At 41.8% G+C, this 19,521-nt stretch overlaps 2 protein-coding genes across 13 annotated transcripts in view; both read left to right on the top strand.

The window, feature by feature from the left end:
• The window catches only part of LOC143212889 (phosphatase and actin regulator 2), a 422,446-nt gene that overhangs the window by 232,732 nt on the left and 170,193 nt on the right, over positions 1-19,521 (top strand). The gene's annotated exons all lie outside the window — the stretch shown is intronic.
• The window catches only part of LOC143213022 (uncharacterized), a 156,373-nt gene that overhangs the window by 80,585 nt on the left and 56,267 nt on the right, over positions 1-19,521 (top strand). The window contains exon 3 of one of the 2 annotated variants that reach the window (XR_013009846.1): positions 1,375-19,521. This exon is cut by the window's right edge and continues 15,802 nt beyond it. The exons of the other annotated variant lie outside the window; for it this stretch is intronic. The gene's annotated coding sequence lies outside the window, so the exon portion shown is untranslated. The remainder of the gene's footprint in view (positions 1-1,374) is intronic. 2 annotated transcript variants of the gene reach the window in all.

Below are 19,521 nucleotides of genomic sequence, written 5' to 3'. Positions count from 1 at the left end.
TCCATTTATTCTATGTCCTCGAAGATTTAGGGACATCTATGAATTTTGCTTTGTTAAAAATACACAGCTGCACGAAATTTCCGGCCATTCTGTTTTTCAAGAAATATGAAATACAAGGAAGCATTCGTATTACCAGCGATTAATAGCACTTCTACTCTAGTTTCGTTACTATGAATTTTTCTATGACTTTAGTGTGTAGTAATGTGTGAAATGTGAAATGATAATTTGTAGGGCTTTCTTTTGTAGGGAGGTACTGTCTTCTGTTTGGTAACATGCCTTGTCTTGAATGTCTTGGCAAACAGCCATAGATTATATACTACTACAGTTCGGCCATATATTATAATATAAACTATTACAAATTGTAACGAGTCACATTATGACTTCGATTCTTCAGTTATCTCCGGTTCTGAAATTCTTTTACGACACATTTCCTGAAATACGTGAATCACCGTAAGTAATAAACTCGAAAGAATGGACAAAAATGCATCGATTCGCTGAACACTCTCGAGCGAGATTAACACTGTGTACTAACAATTTGAATCGTACAAAGCGCGCATTCTTCGCGGTGGATTGAACTCCACTGAATCATTTCACAAAATGTTGTAAACTCTGCATGCAAATGGGATCAAACGAAATGTCTGAAATCTAACGAGCAACCACCACCGGCAAAAAAGAGAGCGAAATTCTGGCGACGCGTTCCTATTGTTCGAATCTGAACTTGCCACTGGAGACCCGCTCGCGCGAAAGTCGGTATCGACGTGTCTGTAATTACACTTTCGTCCGTGGAAAAAAGGAAGTGTCGGGGGTGGTGCGCACGGCAGTCGTCTAATTTCAGAGCAGCGAACAAAACGGTGGCAAACGGAGGTCACAACAATTGGCGAAGTCGCGAAAGGCGCGCGTTTGGAATCGTGTAACTCGGTCGGTTCTCCTCCCGCATCCTTTTCCTCGAGCATTCCTGCTCGTTACTCGAAAACCCCGACAAAGAGAGCCTGTGTGCACCACCCCCGACCCCGACACTCATTAACGGAATATTCGTGGCCGATAATTAATTCTCCTCCCGGCGCGCGGCTCGTCGATAATAATCGCCGGCGGATAATGTCGCGTCGTTAATTGAAATTTTAAAGGGGATCCGGGATTCTTTGCCGGTTCCATTCATATTTCCTCGCATTACACTTTTTAAACGTTTCCCCGAGAGCCGAGATTCTGCCGGAAAACTCGCGTTACCTTAAGCAGAAGTCGTTTCCATGGAAATAAAACGCGGTGATCTCGGGTTCCTCGTGGAGGCGGCCGAATAATCCGGGAAAATCCTCTTCGTTTTCATGGTCATTTCCTGAATCTCGGATTTCTAACCGTAGTCCTCGTTTTCTGTTCCAGGTATGTAACCATTTTTCATCGGAAACATCGCTCGGAGCCGTATCTGTGAGTAAAAGTAGTTTCGTTTGCGGATTTAACGATTCTTATAATCGGTTCGGGAAGATCAATATTTGTTGCGTTTCACGTTTCAAGAGTGGTCGTGAAGAAGCTACGAGTGCTTTGTATACTGAAAATACAACAAATATCCGAGGAATTGATTCTGGTACATTTTAGTGACTACAAGATTATTCTCTTAAATCTTCTACAGCATTTACGTTTGTGGAACTAAACAATTATTGATACAACAATTTCCATATAGTACAGATTGCATTTGGAAAACGTACATATTGCGAATAGAGTAACTATTCGATCTAAGTAAACGGCAACTGTGCGATCTGATATAGTAATATATTAGAGATAGTATTTGGGAGACACAAATATTGCGAATGCAGTAACTATTCGATCCAAGGAAAAGGGAACTGTACGATCTAAGCAAAACGACTATCCCCTCCACTGTTTCTAATTCATATGTATCGAGAAGTACGTATTCTTACATGAGCATCAACTTAGCAAGAAAGAAATTCGTCACCGACCTCAAAGATGCCAGCGAAGATCAAACAGAATAAAAAGTTCATTAAACTTTTCCCTGCTTCGTTAACTATCGCGATTCTCTAAATTGCTGTAGTCCGCTCGATGAAAGTGACGATTAAAGTTCTCTGCGTCGCGATGTCGCCTCGATGTTAATTTCGAATTAGTCGCGACTCCCGACAGTACAGAACAAGAAGGTTCGCTATCAAAATATCGGTATCGTTACCGTCACGTTAATTACCATCGTTTATACTTCTCAGCGTTCAAACGGCGCGTTTACGACCGCTCGTATCAGCGGGACCGAACGGTGTCGCAATTAATTATCGCGATGGGAGATAAGATTCTTCGTTGTTCCCAGTCCGGAGAAAGTTTAGATCTCGTGGCTGCTGTGCCTATTCCGAGAGAAAGAGAGGGAGAGAGAGAGAGAAACGGTGTTCTGGAAACGGCTGATTAAGCGGAACAATTGTTAATTGCGCGTTTAACCTTTGCCAATTCTGCTCAACGTCGCCGACGTTCTTTCCCCTCGCGTTTGAGCGGTCGAGTGTACTGAGCGAGCTAGATTATCGATAGAAATGTTTGAATTCGTTCAAGATTTATGTAAAAGTAACACAAACAGAGCGCGGTGTCTCTTCAGTTACCTCTCTAATACGCCTGGTTTGGTATTTCTATTAACATGTGCGTAATAATTCAATTTTCTTTGGAAAGAGACTAACCATTTACTCATCTTTTTAACAAAATTTATTTTATTTTGTAATTTTAATAAGGTGTTTCCTCAAAATAGGGGAAGCTTGCCACCACAAAGGATGTAAAAGCAGTAGCACGCCTAACTTAAATTATAAAAAATTTCTTTCAAAGGGGGGCAGAAGGCAACTAAACATCCACAATTTTCTTCTCGAAATTAGTTTTATTTATTGTCGAACGAACGATTTTTACTGGTTGCATTTATCCCCGCTGTGGATAAAACAAAGAACATTTGGCGAAACGTGGAAAATTGCCAGGGAACGTGTCAAGTCTCGGTTTCGGTCGCCATATTGACTCGCTGGGAATCGTTCGGACACCCTCTTTAAGAAGCTCATGTTTTCCCGGTGAGTCGTCAAGGTTTCGTAAGCGAGTGTTTGCGGCGGCTATGAGACGCCGTGTGACAATAATTCTCCTAAAATTCGACCTAATCACAAGACGTCCCGCCGCGAGACAGTTTTACGAGGATCGTGAACTTTCCCTCCTCACCCCCGATTCTCTCGTCTTTTTTCTTTGATTTTATGGCATCCTCAACAAATAAACCGTACGCGAGCATGGAGTATACAAGGGCTTTTATGTTCGACGTAAAAATCACGCAGCCATTTACTCGGGGTCTCGTAAAAGCCTATCTCGCGACATCGATCCGGTCTAGTGTGTTTTTTTCCTCGTTCCTTTTGTCAGACTGCATCACAGCCATCTGGCGGATGTAGCTTCGAATTTCGTTGCAGTCTCTGCTTTGCGATCGATGGCGGTTTGCTTGAGCGTGCAGTATCTATCGAGATAAACAACGAATTTTTAGCCATTATTCTTGAGGGGGTAGACTCGTTTCCAGCATTGCAATAGTGCGGGATGCGCTTTCTTATTTCTCGGCAACGCAAAGATGGGGTTTTTCCGTAGTCAAAAGCGCTAGATGAAAGATCAATCTAGGGCAATCGAGGGCAGTCGCCCTCAAAAGTCCTATTTTTACGTTTATGAGGCGCAATTTGCATTGTTTGGCAGCGTAATTTGCATTATTCGGAAGCATAAAGCTGCGCGTGGAGCTATTTTCATAAAGCTGCGACAGCTACATGCTCGCGAATAATGCAAATTACGCCTCGTAAACGTAAAAATAGGACCTTTGAGGACGACTGCGAAACAACTGGAAAACCCCAACTTTGCGTTACCGAGAAATGAGAAGGCGCATCCCGCACTACAGTGGCCGAAATTTCTATAAAGTCATCTTCTTTTTCATAGACATTTTAAAAATATCACCATTTTTGTTGATTTATCGTATCTGGTCTTGTGCCTTGTAGACACTCGGATAGAGGGACTGCGTACTCTAGACCGCTATGTTTACTATTTACGTTTTTAAAAATTTTTTTCTGTGTGGTGCAGAACACAAGTGCGAAGTTTCTATAAAGTCACTTAGTGTTTCTCTGTATTCTGCGCAGAGAACTACGGAAAACTGCGAATATTTTAAAAGTATTAGTTTTAGAACTCACAGAAATCCTGTTTGTTATCATTTGATTCACGTGTATGAGAATGCCGCGAGAAAAAGTACTAACAAGTGAAGAAAAAGCATGAATCGATGCTTATAAAGAAAATTAATCGGTCATATACTGTGATTAATAATTATATCAATTTACGTGAAAATTACGGGAAAAATCATCTTAAAGGTAGTAATAAAAAATAGTCAAAGAGACAACATTCAATATTAATGAGGTTTGCAGCTAAGGAAAGGAAAAATGCAGCACAATTTCGAGCTGAATTCGAGCTCCCAGTAACAACAAGACGTGTGGCAACAACTTTTAAATTCTTCTGGACAAATAATACAACGTAAACCAGGCCTTAAAGAAGTACATAAACCGGCCCGTATTGATTTCGCACGGGCACAAAACACAGTGACTTTATAGAAATTTCGGCCACTGTATTGCAATCTTAGAAACGAGTCTGTCCCCTTAAACTTTAGATTAAAGGAGTGTTTCCGATACTATGGTGGTAGAACTGGAAGGGGAGTGAATCTGCATGGAAATCTAATTCGAAATTGTAGGATAGCATTTCGTCTGTCTGACGTGTCTGATCATGACCGGCTGGATCTACTTCTCGCGAATACTAACGCGCACGAAATTGATGAATAGACTGCGGATCTATATACATTTATGAAGACATTGACTGGGCGAGATATAAAACAATAAAAGATTAGAAAATTTAAGAATATTATAACGTTGTTTTTATTAACAACGAAATCATTAAGGGATGAAATCAATTTTGATTTTACTCCTGCTGCTCACAATCGATGCACAACATTTTATTTTCCATAAAGATCCTCAGTCTACTAATGAATATCCAGAATCGATTTAAATCAAGTTACGCATTTGATTAAAAAATGATTGAAGCTTATTCAGAGGATGATGGTACCATCTTCCCTTATGTCTCACAACCTTGTTTAAAATTATGCGAACCAAGGCACGGTTGGTAATCCCGTACCGATGGTCGGTAAAACATTTTCCCCTAGATGTAAAAATCCATCTGCGCCGGCCATAGACTTACGATCAGTGCAGACATCGCAAGCAATGCTTTTTTTCTGTCTACAGTTCTGAATTACCGACTCTGTTAGAAAATGCTGTAGCACGATAGCGGACTCTACCGAAATGGAACGGTCAGCTAGTGAACCACATGAGGTTGCAACTTGCAACCACAGACACATACACCGACAAATGCGGTTTCGTGTCCCACGATCTGAAATACCGACATCGTCAACAACAACTGGATTTCTTACGCCCCCTACGCCGACGAACGGAGAATTCTCTGCATGGGGAGCAAAGAAATTGACTCGACATCTACTGGCTACTTCCTTCGTTGCTGGTTGAATGAGATCTAGCAGAAACCTTTATTACCATCGCGCGATCAGACAGTTTCACTAGACCGAAAAAATCCCCAGGAATGAGAAAAACCAGGCACGGTCACCCGCCATCGGTGAAATAGTTACCCGGCACTGTTAGGACTTCGTCACCGACGAGATACTGGTAAAGACTGCCAGCTTTACGGGAAATCATGTCGCTAGAATAATTCAGTGCTTTCTTACGCCCTCTAGGATATACAGGGTCTGTCCGGAAAGTAATACGACCACATTTATTTTTTTTTAAATCTATTAAACATATGGGTACAAACCTTTAAATTTCTTCAAAGTAGGATCCTTGGGCGTCGACAAATTTTTTCCACCGCGATTTCCATGCTTCGTATGCTCCCTGGAAGGCGTTTTTTGGAACCTCTCGTAGTATCCTCGTCACAGCCTCTTTGACGCGTTCCACGCTTTCAAAATGGCATCCTGTTAGCACATTTTTAATTTTTGGAAACAAGAAGAAGTCGGCGGGAGACGAGTCAGGACTTTTACGGGGGTTGAAGAAGTGTTGTGATCCAACTAAGAATTACCGTTTACTGTTTATTCCCGTAATCTACGGAAAAGTTTTGGTTGGAAGTGCTCGACGAGGCTGCGACGAGGGTACTACGAGAGGCTCCAGATAACTCCTTCCAGGGAGCATACGAAGCATGGAAATCGCGCTGGAAAAAATGTGTCGACGCCCAAGGATCCTACTTTGAAGAATTTTAAAGGTTTGTACTCATATATTCAATAGATTAAAAAAATATATATATGGTCGCATTACTTTCCGGACAGACCATGTATATCGTGTTCTCGTCGGGGAGAAATGAATCATGACCATTGTCTGACCAGTGACCATTCACGGACTATTCACTGACCAGTCTAATAATTTTGGTCTAATAATTCTCTAGCGGTAAATGAGTATAAGACAAATTTTTGTCACAATAATGTACAAGTCATCATCCTCAAACAAAGAAGAATTCTGAATGGAACGCGGTGTACATTTTATAAATCTAGCGAGGCAAAACCCAACACCTGCTCTTACAATTCATTTTATATGTGTTCCTCTGCGCGACTAATAGCTCTGACTTATACTCTTTAACTCGGCCACCAGAGATTTACACCCTTTGCTTGTCTACACAAGGATTAAAGCATCCTATCTCTAATTGTCACCAGAACACACGTTGAATTTTACCTAACTTTCGTCAGTAAAGTAGTACCGTGGCTGTAATGCGCTCAAAGAGTTCTCCGGCGAAGTTGCCAGCGTTAGATCATTATCGAATTAACGAACTCGTGAGTTCGTTTGTGTTGGAGTTGCCCTAGAAGCGCTAAAGGGTGCTTCATATAATATCTTTCTTTGATGTATAGTGGAACAGTAACATTATTGTGCAGTTTCATTCCCTTATTAATTCCTCTACGAAAGGCACGCCTGAAGCAAGCCTCACTCGAATACAAATCGGACATTTTCTTTAACTTTATACCTAGTTGGAATTTCCTATAAACACAAATACATATTGGAAGTGATGTGGGCGCTGACTGAAAAACTGAAGGGACTAAATATTCGCTGAAACTTTCTGGCAAATGCGTGACGTCTTAAGAAAAACCATAGAATATTCGTTGATACGGTCTGATCGTCGCTGTGCTCGTTTACGGCAGCTGTAACCTGAACCCTAAGTTGCGCAGGGCTTTTGTCGATGATCGATCGGCTCCACGTGGAATCTCCAAGGATACTTCGCGAATCCAGCGCGGTCGCGTTAATAATTCACCGTTTTTGTTTCGCGCACCGTCGGAACGTCGCGTCGTCGCCTCGCGTTCTAACGAAGTCTCATTATTCTTCCGTTATTGCCGTCAGAAGCGACGACCGGGACAGAGAGTCCGCGGTACTATCTTCCCCTCCCTCCCTCTCTCTCTCCCTTTCTTGTGTTGCCGTGTAAATCAGCGCCGCGCCGTCCGAAATCCGGGGAAACCCGACAAGACAAACGAATCCAGTCGCTACGCGAGACAGATTGCAATTAAGTCGGAGTTTGTTCAGCGAGAACAGCCTCGGCTCTAGCCCCGGGCAGCTTTAATTCCGCGAGCCGAAAGCCGGCGTTAAATTAAACAAATGTACCGCGAGCCGGATGTTGCGTTCAATGGAGATCGAGCTTCGGCGGTTTCCCAACAAATTTTCTGCCGAGATTCGGACAGCTGTTTAACACCGTCTGTCTCCGGCGATACGCTACGGATTGCAGCGATCTGTTCGCCAATTAATCTAATTAATTTCATCCTCTTCGTCCGCGTATCCTTCGCCGAGCGCTCTAGAGTTCGAGCGATTACCCACAAGAGGTTGGTTAGGCTCGTCTTTCGGCAATTGACAGCGCCGATCGATCGATCGATCGATCAACCATCGTGCCCATAATTATGAAAGTAGTATCATTAAAAAAAACTGAGTTTATCAGTTATTTCACGTCACATTATTTCCAACGAAATTAATTCAATTAATCTTCACAATGTTGTGAAAAATGAACCGTTAGATACTGCTTGTTACTAAGCTGCGAAGTGCAGTTTCTATTGGACGCCTAAAAGTTTTCGAGTATTGTTAGTATTTGTTACGATTATTTATGGATTGTTAATTATTTCACGGTGCTTGCTCACGGAAATGCACACTGTCTTATTGAGAAACATTGTCATGACTCTCATGATTACTTAGATTCTCTGCATTTTTGGTAATCTCAATTCTCTTTGAGAAAATCCAAGGTTTCGAACATTGAATTACTTATTGGTTGTAATTAGAGCATTTCTGATGACTTTCGCAAGAAAAATTTCAAGTGTACATGCGATTTTTCATTCTAATTCTTCAATGTATGACTGACGTAAATAGTACAACCTTCAGACCGACCCAATGGATCCGCCCAGGTATCTGAATATTTACGAACATCCCCGGCGTCATCAGAGAATCAAGTTTCGAATTTGAATACGTAAAATCCCTCGGGGGGGATAGAGGGAGAAAGGGAGAGGAGACGTTCCGGGGAAAAGTAAACCAGAAAGATCGCACGGGAAGAGTCGGTTTTTGCCGCATAGGTTTCCGGGCGAGCATTCTCGAAGAAACGACCTACCTACACCTGGATTCAAAGCGTTGAAACTCGTTCGGCCGCGTGGTCGGTTTCGCCGGGCCCGTGATTTCGGCGACACGGCTCTCTGCGGAATCCACTTTCAGGGAAGTTTTCCTCGCGAATCTCTGCCCGTCTGCCCGCGTAGATTCTGCGGACGACTTTCCGTATTGACTTCCATCCCGCGGGGATGCGCCGTTGACCCAATTCCCTGCAGATTCCCTTCGGTTCTCCCCTGTCTCGCTCGGCTTCGAATTATTTATCAGCGAGCGGCCGGCACAATCGGTTTAGCAGCCGCTGATACTCTGCGGACGAGTCTCCCCTTCGAGCCGCTTCGGCTCGTTTCCTTCCCGCAGCTGGATCTACGGTGGTGCAAGCTTGAATATTTGCTAAATCTGTTACGCTTAAATTTGCACGAGCCATCCCCTGCCACTTGCAAGGAACACTATTTCATTGATGACAACTAGACTGCGGATTTTGCGGTTTTATGAGAAATATTAATAGGGGGAACACAGAACTGTGAAACCATTTCATTTTACAGATACTTAGAACGTGTTTATCCCGAAAAAAATCGTAGAAGATAAAAGGAAATTTATATTTTTTGTATGGCTACATTTATTTGAATGCTTAAATATTGATTACAAACGAGTCAAATTTTATTTCATCTGAAAGGAAAGGTATAACATTCAGATTTGTTAGACTTTGCTCATATCTTCATCACGAGTTGTTACATTCTTCGTAGTGGGGATAAAATTTGGACAGTTATCTTGTTAGGGTTTCTTATGGGGAACAGTTATACCGCGGTTACACCTTAATTTCAACTTTATGCCGTCCACACACGGGTCGATCGTCGATTCGAGTCGACGCGATTCCAGTCGCATGCGATTCCCCCTCCGCGTGACTTCCAATGCAAATGAATGGGGAGCCGCATACTGAAATCGCCGCGATTCTAATCGCGCGCGATCGGAAGCGAAGTTGGAAAATCGCGTGGATCGTACGATTCGCGCGACTCATGGAGGTAAGTTTGTGCAGTTCATGTCATTTAAATGATTTGGCCATTATTTTTTGTAGTTTGAGTGCATTGCACTCTTCGATGTGGTCCATGTATTTAGGTTACATAGGTTATTATTTATTTATTATCTTTATTATCTTCTTGTATGTTATTACGCATACTAATAACATTAAGGTAAGCTTTTTATTTACATAGTTGCATATAATCATGTAGGTTCATTAAAAACAAAAGGCAAAGTAAAACAAAAAATTGAAGTCACAGGGATTGATGAACTGTTGTACAATTTTCTGTGGGGTGGGAGTGTTCTTAGGGAGTTGTCTTCTCAGGTCGATTTAATCCGGAAGTTTTACCACTTGATACATTGAGCGAACATTGAGGGAAATATGTTGAACTTCCACAAACACCATCACTACCGTACTGAGATTCCCGGAGCTTTAAGCGTTCGGCGCACGTAAAGAGCACCAGCTCGCGAGCTTTTCCAGGGTCCGAAGTTTTTTCCAGAGCTCCGCGGGTTGTCCAAGGGCAGCCTCGGCCCGATTACGCCGCGATTACACGTCACCCGGCCGTATTTCCCGTCTATCTCGCGGGCGGACGGATGCTTCAAAAGCAGCCGTATCGTAATTTTCTGAAATGCCTCGCGGCAGCCAGATATCCTGCCAAGCCTGTCCTTAACCCATATCACGGTGACGTATGAATCGGCCTCTCGGCCTGAGAGTCTAACCTCTGAATTGAACGCGTCATAATAGGCTCCGAAGGGGCGAAACCGGGCATTGTTGTCCGCGGGATGGAAGCACGCCGGAAGTCGCGGAGACGTTCCACCGACGTGCCCTCGCCATTTTCGAGGAATTCGCAAGAATTTTCCGCTGGAAACTCGCCATTGTAGCGAAAACTGCGACACCAGACAATCAAAGTGAATTCAATGTAGTACAGGAAAGCCTTGATTGAAAGAAAACCCTCGGGTCGGTGCTGTTTCTTAGATCGTACAGTTCTATTATATCTTTCCTATGTGTTTCTTGGATCAAGGCTTTACTAAAAAAACATCGAGCATGTCACTGAGGCACGAATGAACATCATCACAAAATTTCGTAATGAGAGGATCGATGATTCCGCGACAAGAAATGTCAAAAACCAGTGAAAATTTTCTAGAATCTGCGAAGCCTAGAAACGTCGAAGTATCTCATCGCAAATCTTGACTGTTCAGTGCCCGGCCGCGATTGTGCGAGACTTTCACAGGTGCCGGCTCTTGCATTCAAGGTATTTAAAGCATTCCGCGCGATAATGGCGGCGGGTTTTTGTCCCCGAGCCATCAAAACGCCGATTCTCTCCGCGCGAGTTTTCAAATGATCGGAGATCAACGGTGAATGAACGCAGGAAAATGCAGATGAGCCCGGAGGCGTCGGCGATCGCGAGATTCGGCCGAGCACCCGAGAAGATATCACCGTTTCTGATGAATGGATCGGGGTCACGAATACACGGACCCTGTCCAGCGCAGATGTCGCGCCGCTGAATCGTATTCGGGCCGAGAACTCGCCTGGGGCTAGGACCCGGCAAAAGCGACGAGAAGTCAAAGGAACAGTCCTTTGTCTCCGAGGAAGAATCTCGGGAAACGAACGGAGCTTCCCGCTATAATACGTCCTCCACCCTCTCATTGTCGCGATTGTCAATTATCCGACGCGAATGTTTACGAAAATTGCGGTTTTCCTGGACAACGCGCGTCAAGACCATCGTTTGTGATAACGAAAACTGTGGTGCCGAAGGTGGTTCGGATTCCACCTTAAGGTTAGCTATTTTTATAGCTACATGCTGCCGAATAATGCAAATTACACCTCGTAAACGAAACAATAGGACTTTTGAGGGAGATAGCGCCCTAGGTCGATCTTTTATCTAGCGTTTTTGACTACTGAAAAACCCCGCGTTCGTATTATCGAGAAATGAGAAGGCGAATCCCGCACCCTTGCAATCCTGGAAACGAGTGTACTGCCTTAATAAACTGTAGGTCCCGTCGCTAATGACTAGATTGCGGATCTTTATGCAAAATAAAAATTGTTTGCATCAACTGCAACAAACAAGAGCCGAGTAATAATTTCTTTCATTCTTCAATAATGTTCTTAAGCTGCAACTAATACATTAATGTTCTTAAATGTTTTTCATTTGTCCATTATTTTAAATTGCAACTACTCACTTTTGTCATAAATGCATGAAATCCGTAGTCTACTCATTACTGATTCTGTGGATTTTAGAAAACCGTTGTTTAATTGCCAAAGTTCGCAAGGATCCGCTCGTTAGGTGCGCTTAGCTGTGTCGAAGGATAATCCAGCGACGCGGGGGCGTTTTCGGGGGTGTCTTCAGGGTCTGTTGTAACGCGCGAAGATCTAATTTCACTCGTTTACCGGGTTACATGCCATCTATCCTGACATAAAGGAATCGGGTCGCATCGACGCGAGCAAAGAGCTCTCTCTCTCTCCTCTGTTGTCTCCTGTCACGGGTGCTGAAATCGATGCACGAGTGGTGTATCGACTGACGAACGATCGCGGGACCTTGAACGTGTTACCTTCGGAATGGAATTCCACGGACGAGGACCGCTCAACGTCCGTTATTCCGTCGCGATGTCGAACCTCCCGAAAATTGCTCCGCTGCGGCTTTTACAAAAACGAAGTCGCCGTTCGACGACGATCGTTACAATGGTATTAACGTTTCCGAACAGTCGTTGAGGAAATTCGAGCAAATTGTACCACTGTATGTGGACGTGTGCACGTGTGTATGAAGCACATGTGTTCGCCTTGGTCTCGATTCCTCTGGAATCTTTGGGGACTTGTAAAACAGCGTAATATAAGAAGTAGCGGATCGTCAAAGCGGAAACTTCAACTCAAGGACTGCTACTCCTTCGAGTTCTTGAACTTTAGTTGCTGAAAACGTCTGCTTGGGATCTCAGGTTGGTGTGATCTCTTTGTCAAGCTGTTTCGTATGTTATGTGATTCTTTTTACATGTTTTCGAAAGATTAAATAATAAACTGTGTTCGAACGAATTTTTTAAACGCGGTTTTACCGTGTCTCTCGTTGAAAACATTTAATTACCATAATTATTCGTCACGTGAAAGGTTCAGCTGGATTATCTTCAATCCAGAGAGTACAGAAACAAATTAATTTTTCCACGTAATAACTTTCGGTAAAAAATAATAATTAATCCACGACCGCGCGGGCGTCTTTAGACAGTCAATGAAATCGTTACAAATAATATGTTAATTTTTATTGAACGAAGGATAACCATACAATCGGACAAAATTTATTTCGGGAAGCGTAAACTCCAAACGATTTCATTTTTCAGACTGTAATCATAAAGCCAGATGAGAAAAAAATGTCAAGCTACGGATCAACATGTGCAATGCTCCTTTCAGCACGTCTCTGCCGGTCTAAGAGTGCAGAATCATCTGCGGAAAGCCTAATTCCCGCGTCGCCCGTGTATAGGACGCCGAATTCCGTATTTGGGACACGTGTGCACCGGTTGAAAATTATTGCACGGCCGGGAAATAATTAGCCGGCTGGCTCCTGTGCCCGGCTTATTAGTACGCGAACGTTTCGCTGCCAATTTCACGGCCGGCCACGGGGACGTCGCCGCGAATGCGAAATTCTCGCGAGCGAATTCTAAATCAGCGTTAATTCGCCGGCGAACGAGCCCGGTTTTTCCGTTAACGAGCAGCCGGAGTCGTTCCTTTACTACCGTCGCGTCGGGAAGGAAATATCGGCCGCGGATGCTGTGGACGTTTCAATGCAGCCTTTCTTAGCTTATTGCGAGTCATTAAATTCCCGTGAAATCGAGCACGCAGTTCCAGAATCGGCCGGATTATGTTTCCGCGGCGGGAGAGACTGAGCGGTCTCGCGAAATCAAACAGAGTTTATATGGTTTCGCGGGTAACGTTCTGTACGCTCCGATGCGGAAATTTATAGGTGTTTCGACGTTTATTATTCATGGACTCGGTAGCAGCTCGAAGTAGTAATTCAGTCAGGCAATTCGATCGAGATCCATACAGTCTGATCTGCATAACCTACCGGAAGCGACCGTGAGCTTGACTTCAACTTTGCGATAGCTAAGCTGGAAAATGTCAAATTAAAATGTGATATAGAACAACAGGAATAACGTTAACGAAGGGTGGTTTATATAAAGTGAGAACAGAATCAAATCGGTACAATAGATTTAATATAATGTTCCGGAAGAGACCGTGAGTTTGACTTCAGCTCTGCGATCAATAAACAAAGCTTTATAATTCGAAATTAAAAAGCGATGTGAAACAACAAGAATAATATAAAGTGAGAACTGAATCAAATCAGTACAATAGATTTGATATAATGTTCCGGAAGAGACCGTGAGCTTGACTTCAGCTCTGCGATCGCTGAACTGTAAAATTCCAAATGAAAATACGATATGGAACAACAGGAATAACGTTAATGAAGGGTGGTTTATATAAAGTGAGAACAGAATCAAATGGGTACAATAGATTTAATATAATGTTCCGGAAGCGACCGTGAGCTTGACTGCAGCTCCACGATCAATAAACGAAGCTTTATAATTCGAAATTAAAAAGCGATATGAAACAACAAGAATATAATATAAAGTGAGAACAGAATCAAATCAGTATAATGTTCCAGGAGCGACCGTGAGCTTGACTGCAGCTCCACGATCAATAAACGAAGCTGTATAATTCGAAATTAAAATGCGATATGAAACAACAGGAATAACGTTAACGAAGTGTGGTGAATCTAAAAGTGAGTACCAAATCAAGATCAATAAATGAAGCTTGAGCATTTAAAATGTTATTTAAAACATCACAGAGGAATGACTCTAACAAACTGCGGGCACGTATAAAGCGAAAATAAATGTTTGAAAAATGGGTGGTTTCTTGATAAATTGTTTGCAGACCGACCAAGTAGATTTTCAAGGAGGAAGACGCGTTTAATAAATTAGCGGGACTGAAGACGGGAAGTTTGCTTCACGTGTTTTACCCTGTTGCTTTCGCAGGATTAACAGTCAACGTTTAAGCAATAAATCTTTGATATCTAGATGTTGTTCAACCCCTTTGAGATCCGCGGATATCCGTTTTAAACGCGAGCGCGGCAGCTCCGTCGCTGTTGATTGTAAATAATGCCGGCGGCGGTGAACAACTAAGTCCGTCAACTATTGAATTGTTAAACATAATTCCACCTACTACGAATCGACCGACAACCGTTCGAACAGCTCCAGAATCCGCTTACCAGCAACTTGAGCGAAATAAAACTGCCACATAGTCGACTTCGCGTCGCGAAATGGCGAGTCGATGTGCGTGACCCCGATCGTCTTGTTTCACAGTTTCGAATCATATTTCTCCAACGAAAAATCATCCGAGACATTCTGGAAAAATATATCGAGGACCTTTAAGTAATTCGCAAATTTTGTTTAAGAGGATTTCGCCGAAGTAAACTTACGATGATAAACTTACTAATATTGGATATCTTCAAATTTTAAAAACAATTGTAAGATCATCTTTAAACATGCTACTGTCAAATGACCGGTTTTCTATTTCGCAATTACTGGAATTATAAAGTCGCTTTCACAGTGACAGAATTGAAATCTTTCTTTAAGCACGTATTACGATGGAATCCGTTTAAGTGAATTCAATCATTTCGCTGCTATAAAGCGTTTCGCTTTTATGTATTTTGTGCTGGGTAGCTGAAGTGCCTGGTTGTGGTTGGCGGAAAATTTCGAAATGAAAAGTACGAAGGTCGGTCCGTCAATTGGAAAGCCCTCGAAAAGCTTGTGTCCCGCGCCGCGGAATTAATCGGAGTCGAAACGCGGGGAAGTTAAGCGAAACAGATTTTTGCTCGGCACCGTTTCTGAGGTGTACGTGAATCGCGGAAAATGAAGGTTGTTAGGGAACCACGATGCAATTTGTCTAACTACGCCGGGATAACTTGTGTGCACCGTAGTCGCTCACGATCCCCGGGAACCGGTCGCAACCGATGCAGCCCCAGGCGCACCGCCACGGTGCACCGGTTGCAGCGAGGGTGCACCAGCGCGCAGCTTGTTTGCACCCTCTACCGCCCGCCGTCGTCGATATTACGGAATGAACGTTTGTCCACCCACACGCCGCTGATGAACATGTTAATAGCGTGCTCTCATCGGGTTAGGAGCGCTACAGGATCACTCATGAATGCAGGGCTACGATCTACAGCGTGATCTTTATGGAAATTAAAAGTTGTCTGCATTAATTGCAAGATCCATGAGAAATGTACACATTTATTTCTTTTGTTCAGTATTTTAATAAGAAACAATTTAACAGTGTTTTGAAATTGATCGAGTATTTTTCGATTTTCGAGTTTGAATCATTTTTGTCAGGAATGCAAAGCATCTGCACTGTACTAATTACTTTCTTCGCGACTGTGCTCGTCACTCATGAATGCAGGGCTACGATCTACAGCGTGATCTTTATGGAAATTAAAAGTTGTCTGCATTCATTGCAAGATCCAGCAGCAATGTACACATTTATTTATTTTATTCGGTATTTTAATAAGAAACAATTTAACAGTATTTTTAAATTGATCGAGTATTTTTCGACTTTCGAGTTTGAATCATTTTTGTCAGGAATGCAAAACATCTGCACTGTACTAATTACTTTCTTCGCGACTATGCTCGTCACTCATGAATGCAGGGCTACGATCTATAGCGTGATTTTCATGGAAATTAAAAGTTGTCTGCATTCATTGCAAGATCCAGCAGCAATGTACACATTTATTTCTTTTGTTCAGTATTTTAATAAGAAATAAGTTAACAGTGTTTTTAAATTGATCCAGTATTTTTCGACTTTCGAGTCTGAATCATTTTTGTCAGGAATGCAAAGCATCTGCACTGTACTAATTACTTTCTTCGCGACTATGCTCGTCGCTCATGAATGCAGCGCTACGATCTATAGCGTGATTTTTATGGAAATTAAAAGTTGTCTGCATTCATTGTAAGATCCAGCAGCAATGTACACATTTATTTATTTTATTCGGTATTTTAATAAGAAACAATTTAACAGTGTTTTTAAATTGATCGAGTATTTTCCGACTTTCGAGTTTGAATCATTTTTGTCAGGAATGCAAAACATCTGCACTGTACTAATTACTTTCTGCGCGACTATGCTCGTCACTCATGAATGCAGGGCTACGATCTACAGCGTGATCTTTATGGAAATTAAAAGTTATCTGCATTCATTGCAAGATCCAGCAGTAATGTACACATTTATTTCTTTTGTTCAGTATTTTAATAAGAAACAATTTAACAGTATTTTTAAATTGATCGAGTATTTTTCGACTTTCGAGTTTGAATCATTTTTGTCAGGAATGCAAAACATCTGCACTGTACTGATAACTTTCTTCGCGACTATGCTCGTCAAAGGTACTTTATTGGATAAAGTAAAATTTGATGTTATTCTTTCTTTTTCAGTGAATTTAATAAGCTGACACTAACATATTAATATTGTTATGAATATATTTAATATCTCCACTGCTTTAAATTACACTTAGTCTAGTTATTACGCTTATGTATTCTCGAATCGACTGAAAATATTTCCGCGAAATGGATATTTGCCTGAATCAGTTGCAAGACTAGATGCAAGATTAGATTGAAAGTGGAGCGACAGTGTTTTCCTAAAAAGTTATAGCAAGAATTTGAGAAAAGCTGGTTTCAACGAAACATATATGAAACTCGTTCTACGAAAGTATTTTTCGTTCGCGGTTGAAACGAATTAGAGCAAACAAATCAACGTTCGTTTCGTGGTTGAAACGAATTAGAGCAAACAAATCAACGTTCGTTTCGCGAAAACGGAACTCGCAGAATGTGATTAAAAGCTCCCTTTATGATTTTCTTCTCATTTTTTCGGCGTCATTTTTTTCTTTTTTTAAATAAAAACGCACACTGTTAGTTTCGTTGAATTTTAGAAAGCAAAAGGACTCTGAAGCCGGTTGCGAATATGTAATTTCACAGAATTTCGCGAGCTGTAAATAACGAGGCTCGAGCGTCTTCTAGCGAAAATTCTAGCGTAAAAAGAACATTTGCAAAGTGTTAAAATCAACGTACGACATTTTTATTTTCCTTTTTTAAATGAAGTTGGATGTTAGTGTTATGATTATTGAATAATTACTAGCGCAAGCACGTGGAGGCAAGGGTCGCAAGTGTCGCAAGGACAAATCGATGCGCAAGACGCCTAAGGAGGGTAGAGCAGGGATAAAATGTCAAGGTCGAATCTTGCTAGCTCTTCCGGATTTCTCGGAGCTTAGGTAAACGAATGCTTTTCCGGCGCAGCGGCCTTTCTAGCTGTCCGAAACTCAATCTAGACTGGCCACCTCGAATAAAACCGACGGTTTATATTCGGCATTGTGTACTCTGTCGACATTCACGCCGGGAACTATACCTTTCTATAAATTGGAAAAATTGTTGGCTTTTCATTTCGAACTGAATTTTCCACCCACGAAACATCCGATATCTTTAACAAGAATCTTCATACAAAAATTATTTTCGTCAGATTTGTAATTCGACTGACTTCGAAATATTTTCGAAAATTTCCTAAATTAATTATTCACAAAATCTCATACACAAATTAATACGATCTTATATTCTTCCTCTAATGTACGGATTTTTTGTAGTTTAATACGATCTTGTATTTTTTTTTGAGAAGAAAATATAATTTTACAGGATTTTCGTTTCTTGAAATTCTCGGATCAAGGTGTAAATTTGTGCAGCCTGCTTCTACACTCTGGCAAACACAAATCTTGAGTTTCCAGCCGCGATAAACAAATTACCTCGATTTTGTAGAATTCAAGCGACTCAAGTTCGAAAGTCTGAAGCGTACACAGCTTGCAGCCACCATTTCAAATTTTGTTTGTTCAGCGCTCTTTTCGGCGAACCGTTATAAATAGACAGCGGTTCTTTAATAAAATTATTTTCATTCTTAAAATGTTTAATAGATTGCAAATAATATAAAAACATGTTTAAATCCTCTTAATGTTTTTACTGTTTTAAGTTTCACTTACTTTTTTTACGTAAATGCATAAAATCCGCTGTCCAGTTATAAATATACAAGAGTAGTCGCGCGTGCACTATTTAAATGTGAAATGGGTTACACTGGGAATAGAAAATAATATAATAACTGAACTTTCACGCCCAGTAATGGACAATACACACCCACGTTGCTACACTGCGGCTTAAATAACCCACTCAATCGCGATTGAATGTTATTCAATCGGATGTGTACCACACAGCTGGAAGTTTCCGCGTTGAATTCGAGATACGTTTTCTTTGAACTGGAATCGATTGTCTCGACATTTTTATCTCCCTTTAAATTCAAGGACCGTTTGTTCTCCGCTGAACCTTAAGCGAAATCAACGCTCGCGACGGAGCACGGCTAAATATTTGCCAATGCGATTTTCCAGCATGTTTTCGTCGTGCGAATCCTTCCGCAGCTTCTGCAGTCCCGAACGAATTTTTGTTCGATCAATAAAATTCACAGTCACAGGAAAATAGTTTCATGTTCCGACTAGTCCGACTTTATAATAAGTGGTTCAAATAGTAGCGATTTCGGTGACACATCTCCGATATGTTCACTGACTTCGCGTTATCCCAAGAATTCGCAACGACACGTTATGTTTGAATAACTCTTAAACCATTACAGATATTGCAATGAAATTTCAACTGAATATTTAAAAAAATTAAAAAACTTCTCAATGATTTGTAACTTAATATATTTCACATTTGTTTAACCGTTTTTATTCATTTCCTTAAGTGAATTGTTCAAAATGTGAAAGTTGATTGTTGAAGTGTTGGCACGTGCGCCGCGTTTCCAACGCGTGCATCATCATTCCGGTCGGCTGCA

The sequence above is a fragment of the Lasioglossum baleicum genome, chromosome 1 (assembly GCF_051020765.1).
Source record: "Lasioglossum baleicum chromosome 1, iyLasBale1, whole genome shotgun sequence".
In the NCBI taxonomy this organism is placed as follows: domain Eukaryota; kingdom Metazoa; phylum Arthropoda; class Insecta; order Hymenoptera; family Halictidae; genus Lasioglossum; species Lasioglossum baleicum.
Note: the sequence above shows the minus strand (reverse complement) of the source record. Positions and strands in the feature narration are given on the sequence as shown.